General features: G+C 37.6%; 2 long non-coding RNA genes across 2 annotated transcripts; one reads left to right on the top strand and one right to left on the bottom strand.

Annotated features, from left to right (window-relative positions):
- Positions 1-2,364: 2,364 nt before the first annotated feature.
- LOC139448357 (uncharacterized) lies at positions 2,365-4,768 on the bottom strand. Its single transcript, XR_011652075.1, has 3 exons — positions 4,540-4,768; positions 4,012-4,102; positions 2,365-3,336 (listed from the first exon to the last, which is right to left on the bottom strand). It is a non-coding gene; the product is annotated as an uncharacterized lncRNA (long non-coding RNA).
- Positions 4,769-4,924: 156 nt separating this feature from the next.
- Positions 4,925-9,509, top strand: LOC139448356 (uncharacterized). The gene is made up of 3 exons (XR_011652074.1): positions 4,925-5,046; positions 5,344-5,427; positions 8,872-9,509. It is a non-coding gene; the product is annotated as an uncharacterized lncRNA (long non-coding RNA).

Below are 9,509 nucleotides of genomic sequence, written 5' to 3' on the forward strand. Positions count from 1 at the left end.
TCTCCAAAGATGAAATTATTTCGTAAGAACGAGGTGTGGAAAGAGGTAGAAATTGCCTTGGGTGTCCCTAGGATTGTGCGTTTGGAGGTTGGAGGTTTAAAAAGACGATTTGTCACCCTAGTTTGGCTCGTTTGGGGTCATTTTGACCTAAACTGGTCCTGGCTAGGGTTAAAGTCGAAAATCGAGCTAACGGGTATGGTTAGGGCTAACCCTAGAGGGTTAGGGGGTTAGCTAGGGTTATCTCGATTTTGCCTTTTTTGTATGTTTCCATGGATTTTTGGAGGTCGTGCAGCAAGGTCGGGACGTTGCAGAGGATTGGTTGTGCCTTTCATGTCTGCAGTTTCCCGTTGTCGAGCGTGCGCCTGCGTTTTGTGGCGTTTTTTGAGCGTTTTCTTTGCGCTGCAACTATTGTTAGATAGTGCAATTTATTTTTGTCAATCTCATTTAATTATTTTGGGATTTGTTATTGTTTACTGTGATTGCTATGGTCTTTGTGCGCCGTTTGTTTTGTTGTGGGGGTGGTTTGTGTTCTGTTGTGGTTGAATGTGTTTGGTACTCTTTTGTGTCACTTTAGGGTACATCTCTAAAGGTGATATTTTTTCGTAAGAACGAGGTGTTGAAAGAGGTAGAAAGGGCCTTGGGTGTCCCTAGTATTGTGCATTTGGAGGGTGGAGGTTTAAAAAGACGTTTTTAAACCCTAGTTTGGCTCATTTGGGGGTCCTTTTGACCTAAACTGGTCTTAGCTAGGGTTAAAGTCGAAAATCGAGCTCACGGGTATGGTTAGGGCTACCCCTAGAGGGTTAGGGGGTTAGCTAGGGTTATCTCCACAGGAAAAAAAATGCAGTTTCCGGTATCCGGATACCTGCCGGATACCACCGGACACTTACCCAAAACGCGTCCGGGTATCCGGTGGCAGATACCAGGCCGGATACCAGATCCGTGGTATCCGGCATGGACACCTCACCTGAAAGTATGCCACCTGGAATCCGGGTATCCGGCACCGGATACCTCACCGGATACCTCAATCTGGGTGTCCAAGGATCCGGCACCGGATACCAAGGATCCGGCACCGGATAACTCATTCTGAGTTTCCAAAAACATGTCACAATTTGGGGGTGCATTTTGTTCAATTAAGTGTGAAACACTTAAATATATATTGGAAACTAACCATGAAAATTGAACATTGCTGAAGGAATCCGGCAGGTATCCGGCAGGTATCCGGATGCAATTTTTCGAGATGTCTTAATCCTGGTAAATGATGTTAGCCTGGGCATATCAGATAGCTGTAGTAACATTCTGTGTCATTTTAGTTGTAAATATCCCCTTAAAGTTGAGATCTATGGGCATGTACTTTTGGAGAAGACAATTTTTTCAATCTTTTTAGATGTTAAGCTGTTTAATGAACAAACATCAGTTTTAATACATGTATGATGATACCCTTAAATTTCATGTTCAGACTTCCAGATTGTTCTGAGTGAAAGTATAAACTCATCGACTGTGTGCTCACTTTGGCCTTTGGTCCTAGTGAGATGATAATATGATTATTTGTAAAGGTACAAGTACTTGTTACGAGCATACCAGCTTCATTTAAGTTTTGAAACACAATATGCCTCACTCTGAGGGTGACATGTACCAGATTTCATCACACTACAGAGAGCTGTTCCTCAGTTACTGTGAACATTTTTACTGAAAGACATTGAAAGCTAATTTGACCTTCAATATCAGTTGCGACTATTTCAAAAACAATTGTAAATTGCTTCATTCAGTATAACATTGACAAACATATGACAATGATATACAACTATATGTATAAGAGTTATTTAGACTTCTGCAGGAAAAGGCACATTAGAGAACAAGAGTCATCAGAAAGATGACATAACCCCCCGGCAGCTGTCTGTAAAGTAACCACTAGTAAATGTGCAATTCTGTATGTAATGAGTCAACAGTTTAAAGTTCTTTAAGAAGCATACATTGTTTATCCACAAAAGATCCACCATGGTCGCATCCATATGAATGCCAAGTTTCGATCAAATACATTGAATGGTTTTCGAATTCTGCCCCAGAAACGAACCTCATCCCCAATTGAATCTATGTCCAACTTCATTCCATAAAAATTTAAAAAAATAAAAATTAGAAAAATCCCAAAATATCAAAAGGCATCACTTCAGTATGTGCCTGATAGCTTTGCCAAGTTTCGATCAAATACACTGAATGGTTTTTGAATTCTGCCCCGGAAACGAACCCCATCCCCAATTGAGTCTATGTCCAACGTCATTCCATAAAAAAAAAAAAATAATTCTTTTTAGAAAAATCCCAAAATATCGAAAGGCACCACTTCAGTATGTGCCTGATAGATTTGCCAAGTTTCGATCAAATACACTGAATGGTTTGGGAATCCTTCCCCTGGAAAAGGAAATGATTACGGATGGACGGACGGACAGACAGACTGGCTGATCGCTACATCACCCCGTATTATATGCCGGGGGGATAAAAAGTAAGTGTATGACCTGTTGCCAACTTCTATCCCTGCCCTAAGGAAGAGTTTGGCCATTAACAATTTTTTTGTCTGGCTATGACATTGACCTTTGACATAGCAGATCAATGTGTTATTCCAAAGATGTCCAAGCAATGCATGGTTTCATCCGATAACTATGGCTATCAAAGTGAGGCAAAATATTGGAAAATCCCCATTTACACACCTGGCTAAAGAAACATAAACAACAAACAAATTATCAATTTCTTTTATTTATATGCCTATATCACACACTGAACATTGTTCACATGATGGTTCCTGATGCAGTATGCAATTTCCTCCTATTCTTCAATACTCATAACAGAGTGGGATAACTGTTCGCTTGAAAGCATAAGCAGACCATGCTCACCAGTTCAGAGTTACTTGCCCTCAAATATCCTTTCCCTTCTATATTGCCATGGAAAAACAGGAACCAGGATGAGGGGAGGCCAGATCGGCTCTATCCCTGTTGCATTGTGTTAGTAGAATTGTGAAAATTCTATTTGGTGTTTGGGTCCACATTTATAGACAAGTAGTCGCAAACATCATTCCTTTCAAGTGATTACCACATGGCCAAAGACAATAATTTCTTCAACGTCCTTGAAGGGTCCCACTCCGACTTGGCATTGGCTGGTCTTCTCACATTAGCCAGACCAGCCTGTGTGAGTGTGTCCCAGTGTCAATTGGGATATAACTTCTTGGTAGGCCCCCATTGAAATAACAGGATTCTCCTCATCACTGTCTGCCTATCACTTCTGATATCTGGAAGGGTCCTTCCAGACTGTCAACCAGTCATCCGGGTATCTCAAGCTGGACTTCAGTTTCTGCAAAATTATGTATAAAGATTGTAGCAATAAAAAAGAATCGTTGCAACATGTACTTACAGATAAAAGGCAGCAAATTCACTTAATTTATCGTCTTTGAGTTTTGTTATATACCAAACATTTGAGATATATATTGTTCCATGCTGATGAGTTGAAACAATCATTAACTGACATCTCTTAAAAATGCTTGCCATACAAGCCAAAGTAATAGATGAGGTAGCAAGTGGGCTCATTGATCGCTCGTAATCGTACCCAATAACGTGGGATGTTGTCCATAACAGTCATCATCGGTGCGTCTTGATCGAGCTCATAACTGGTTTGCCTAGTTGAGATTTGAGATTTGATTATTTATAATCCTTGTCATTTAGCTGAACTATTGTTGGATGTGGTGTTAAATGAGTGAAATGGGAAGAAAGCCCGAAGTGATGCAGGTCTTACATGTTTACCACTTTGATGAAACCCACAAGCAAGTGTATGATGCTACCCTCGATTCAAACCCACGACCATTGGTTTCTGTCAAGCCCAAGAGATGCAACTATGCACAGCAAGTTGTGGTGCCTTTGATAATTAGGCCATCCATGCCAACAGGTGATAAAGAACAAGCAAACTGAAGAAATATTTGCAGAATAGCTACATGAACATGATGAACCAAACAGAATAATTTCAAATATTTACCACTCACTGCTACTCTTCTCTTGTTCCTCATTGCTTCCCTTTTTCCATTGATGCTGTGCAGATGACTGACTCATTCATTTATCCAGACATTCTGCAAAAATAAGTAGCATTCACATTACAGAAATATATTATTTAATTATGAAGCTTATACAAAACAAGGACATAACAGTGTAATTATAAAAATATGTTAAGCGTAAAAAAAGTAAAGTCTTTGGTGGCCATTATTGTAAATTATAGTCTGTATTAGCATCCCACAAAAGTTTAGAGTTAATAATCGTTCCTAGATCTTTGTACATTTCTTCATTATCTATAAAAAGCCGATCTAATTTGGATCATCTTGTTTTGACCACAAATCCATTACGCCCCTTATGCAAATCCTTGTCGTCATAACAAACAGTTGACCATAATACTAAAAAAAGGACCCTTGGCGTTTACAGTAAAGTATGTAGAGCAGGAAAATATCTAAATCAATCCATTCCATAAGATCTCTGCACGGAAATCATAAGGTCACGAAGCCCTGCTACGTACCTGGCATCCGCATTTGCTGCCAATCGCCTTTCCAAATACTGTTGACTTCCGCGTTGTGGATGGCTCAGAGGAACTTCGGCCGGCATTTCCGTGGTGGAGGTGAATGAGAACAATCTATCGATACACGAGGTAAGCTTATCGTAATCAAGCATCACGGTGTATATCTATACACGAGGTTTGTTTACATCCATGTTCTAAAATGGCGCCCTGGACCGCAGGGGAATATGGGTAAATTGGCTTGTTCCGGGTTAACACAAAGCTGGGCCCCCGTCTCTAATATCACAATATTGTTTGGCGCAAGTTGACGACGCGCATAGGGAGCCGGGAACTAGTTTAACACGACATAAGCTGGTTCCCGGCTCTCTATGCGCGTCGTCAACTTGCGCCAAGTTATATTAGAGACGAGGCCCAGCTTATACACTGAACACAATCGGTCATTTCGTCAAAACTGGCCAAATATTGAGATTGCAGCTGAGGTAATGCTGGCAGCTGAAGTGACACATTAAGGTAAGGAATATGTGAATATTACAATGATCACGTATTAAAGTAATTTACCACATGTAAGCCTGTCACATGTGACACATTAACTTTCATAACCAACATGTAAGTAAATGTATCAGGATATAATTATATTTTTATATAACAAGTAGCCTGTCTATCATATGTTAGTATATGCTTATGTATATAATGAAGAAATATGTTTACTTTAACTGGATAATTTGTATGCTAATGTGACTCACTGTCTTATTTCATATACTCCCTTTACTCTGTGAGATGATTAATAGCCTCAACATATTTTTCCAGATGTGAAGAATCAAGAACAGCTTTAATGACAGGGAAGTTTTGCATCAGATATCATCGTGAAGTGGAAGATAAGACATTTTAAGGGTATGAACATTTTCACTTGAACTAGCTGAACAATAACCATGATGACAACTTTATCATGGGGGAATTTTGGGTGGTGGGGTAGCCTAGTGGTTGAAGCGTTCACTCTTCGTGCTGAAGACCCATGCAGGTTTGATTCCTGCCACATAGCTGCGATATTGCTGAGTGTGGCGTTAAACATCAAACAAAGCTAACAGCCGCATACATACTCACATGGGGATTCCAGGTTGAAGTTAGTCCCCATCAACATGATCAACCTATGCTAGTTGTAAGAGATAACTTAATGGATCGGCTGATCAGGCTCGCTGACTTGGTTGATCCATGTCATTGTATCCCAATTGTGTGGATGGATGCTCATGATGTCAATCACTGGATAGTCTGGTCCAGACTTGATTATTTACAGACCGCCGTCATTTAGCTGGAATATGGCTGAGTGCAGAGTTAAACAACAAACACCAACATGATTCTACAACCTGCTCTTGTGGATACCATTTTGAGGATCCTACACATAACTTCTTTTCGGGTCTTAACTATTGCAATATGTTCTACTACATGTGTTTTAAACATATATTTATTTCATTGGCTTATCTAAATGATGCTCAAATACAAAATAATTATTAATAAAATACTAATTCTATACTATTGCAAACTATCAGTTGAGCAATAATGTAATCATCTGATTATAATTAGATAATGAAGGAGAAGTCCATATTGATTAAATCTACCAGATTCTGAGATAAATGCACGTATTGGTTGATTTATTTCAATGTTTTCCTGTACATAATTTTCAACAATTCCATATAAAGCTTTCTTATATCCATGCTGTATAATAATACCTATTATTTCTAATAATAGCATAATTTGGACACACAAATAAGTAATGAATGGTATTTTTATAACAGGTGCCATACGTGCGGGATAGGTCATTTCACATGAATCATTTTTATGTGAATTTAAATCACTACAAGCTGATCTGAGTCCTGAAAGGATATGCCTTCGATTCTGTGAAAATGGAAATGCTTAAACATCTCCCAATATTAACCATGCTATTACAGAATCTGTTCACTTGTTTGTGTATGTAAAATATTTTTTCAACGATTACATCCATCTAATGATTGTTTGTATGTGTGCTGTGCCAGTAGAGGTATATATGTACAAGCATGTGCATACGCGTATAAAAATTATGTATGTTTGGCTAGGTACCAGTATATGAATTAGTTGTTTTGTGCGACTTGTATATTAGCATCATCATAGTTTCAACAGACAGTTTATGTATATCAAATGTTAAATGTCTTTGTAGGGAGAATTGCATATCAAAACTGTCATTATTTTATTACTTATGAGTAGAACTTTTTAAGTATCTGGCAAGATACATTTCCTTGGTCCACAGAAACATGTTACTAGTAAACTGTAAACTGACTTGTCAGTGTGGTTGGAAACTAACTAAGCCGTCACTACTCAATTAAGTAATTAACAGATAATTGCAAGTGATAATACCCACCTGACACTAATTGCCCTGTTAATCCCTAATCCACCATGAGTTGACATTGAGTTCATCTTGCTAATGAGCTGTTGTGAGCGTAACAAGATGATAAACATCAAAGGTGGGGCAGGCTTTGATCAAGTGTTCTGTAGAAGAGATTATGTCATTTGTTTAATGTTTATTTAGGATTAGCTACATCCCTTGATCCTACCAAGACCATACTTGAGATTATCAGACAGTTTGTCTGGATACAACCTGATGTCTCAACTGTACTTATTGGATTCTGCCTTGTAGCAAACTATGTGTGTGACAAGGACTTTGACCACTCTGTGCAGATGCATAACAATGCACTTGGGGTATGATTCAATTATGTCACACAAGTCAAAGATGGGTTCCACTGTATTTAGAAACAGACGATAGATGCAATACTGTGTAACTTTATAACAATCAAACGAGTATTCAAATAGGAATACACATATATTTACAATGACCCTTGAAAAGTTCCAAAACCAAATAGAACTACTTAAATTATGATTACACTTGACCAATATATTTGGCAGCTTTTCCCGTTATTGTTAATCTTAATTAAAGATAGGATAAATGATAAAAATATGATAATGATTTTACTCATGACTAATCATGGGCGGATACAGCTTTTTTACAGCTATTTATTGTCTTTGGTGGAAATTTATACAGAAATAAAGATTTATTTTCGAAATAAAAAGTGGGGTGCGCACCACAGCAACCCCCCCTCTGTATCCGCCCATGCTATTGCCAGCAGCCGAAATAAGGTCCCCCAAATGTAATATACATAGTTTTTAGTCGATTGTTCAGGTGGTTCTTTTCAGTTGATTTTTTGTATCAGTGTCTATTTTGGCCTACCAATTAATGGTAGATATTAATCATTAATAATAAGTGAGATAATTATTTTCAATGTGGCTCCCATTGCAACTGAAGCAAGGAACGATTCAAATTAAGCCTGATTCAGCTGCTACATTTATATGTCCTTGCTTCTCTAATCAGTAATTCAATCAGTTGTATAGTGACTTGATATTTGGAGAAAATATCTGTTGTATGAAATCCTAATGTTACTTACTTTTGTATTTGAGATGATATTTGTATTTGGTAGCCTAGTGGGTAATGCGTTCTCCGAAGCACTGGGTTCTGTTCCCCACATGGGTACTGTGTGAAAAGCCCATTTCTGGTGTCCCCGCAGATATATTGCTGGAATATTGCTAAAAGCTGTGTGGAACTATACTAACTTGCACACTCATTATATAATATTTTGAGATCACTTACATTACTTGTGTGATTGAAAGTTTTGATAATTATGAATACCGTATTCGACAGAATAAGCGCCCAGGGCGCTCTCAAAATTTCCTGCTTTATGCTGGCAGCCTGAAATGTTAATGTACGACAAATATATTTTTCCAGAATGAAATTCCCCATAATTAAGGGTGCATATCACACACGAATGAGTATTATATGCAAATAAATAAGTCTTGTATACATTGATCAATTGGAAAGGGTGCTATTTGGGATTGTTAACGAGACAATATATTAGCAAATATTCCCGTGGGCGCTTATTAGAGCGAGGCGCTTATTACATCAAATACGGTAGTTCTGTTTTATGTATAAGAACCTATTTTATGCAATTTGCATTGCCTTGTTTAACCTTCCTTATGTTTTGATGTAATGCAAACATTTGAGAAAAAATCAGGTGAGCCTGCCTTATGGCACTACAGGAATTGTTTTCAGAAGATCAATTACAATTTTGTATTTTCTGTAAAATTTACTGTTTGCTATGGCTTTTTTACATTGATTAACATGGTTTGGTTAACAGTTGCTTGATAAACTGTCATTACCTTACTCATTGAGAAACCAACTTTTTACCCTTTGTCAATATATGTGTGTTTCTTATATTTTTAATAACAAGATCTTAAAGATGTTATAAATTGTTTCAGGCACCTGGATTTCACAATGACACCAGATCAGACAAGTCATACAAAGGACTCTCAGGGTGATGAATAATCCTCCCCAGAACAACTAGCAGGTTCACCTCAGAAAGTGATGATTCTGAATGACTAATGCCACATCAGTGTGATTCTGTAGGTTGTTTTATTACGACATTAATCAAGTCTAAAGGAATTAATACCACAGCAGTGAGACTATGTTTATGTGGTGTACACTGACGCTGACTATACAAATCTGAATGACTTTTGTGGTTTACTGCACAAACATAATTGACTTTAGATATTCTTCTCCCTTGAAATTCTTCTGAGATTTGACCGATTTGTTTATTTAGAAAATGGCATTGAAGCATCTGTTTCTGTTTTTGAATGTTCTTGCAAACACCTTTGGTTACTGAACCAATGAAATGTCATAAAATCAATAAATATGATTTGTTATCTTAACAAATTTTTTTGTTTTGCTTCTTTAAAGAAATATGATATTGATCATTCATAACATAGGTGCTAACATATATCAAATATACTAATGCCCTGAATGTTTTCCAACAATTAATACAGCTCACTGAATGAAGTTTTTAGTTCCATGTCAGTAGAAAAATTACATTGATGTTTTTATGTACCGGTACTTTATT

This window comes from Haliotis cracherodii, unplaced genomic scaffold (assembly GCF_022045235.1).
Source record: "Haliotis cracherodii isolate W230 unplaced genomic scaffold, xgHalCrac1.p SCAF_7, whole genome shotgun sequence".
In the NCBI taxonomy this organism is placed as follows: domain Eukaryota; kingdom Metazoa; phylum Mollusca; class Gastropoda; order Lepetellida; family Haliotidae; genus Haliotis; species Haliotis cracherodii.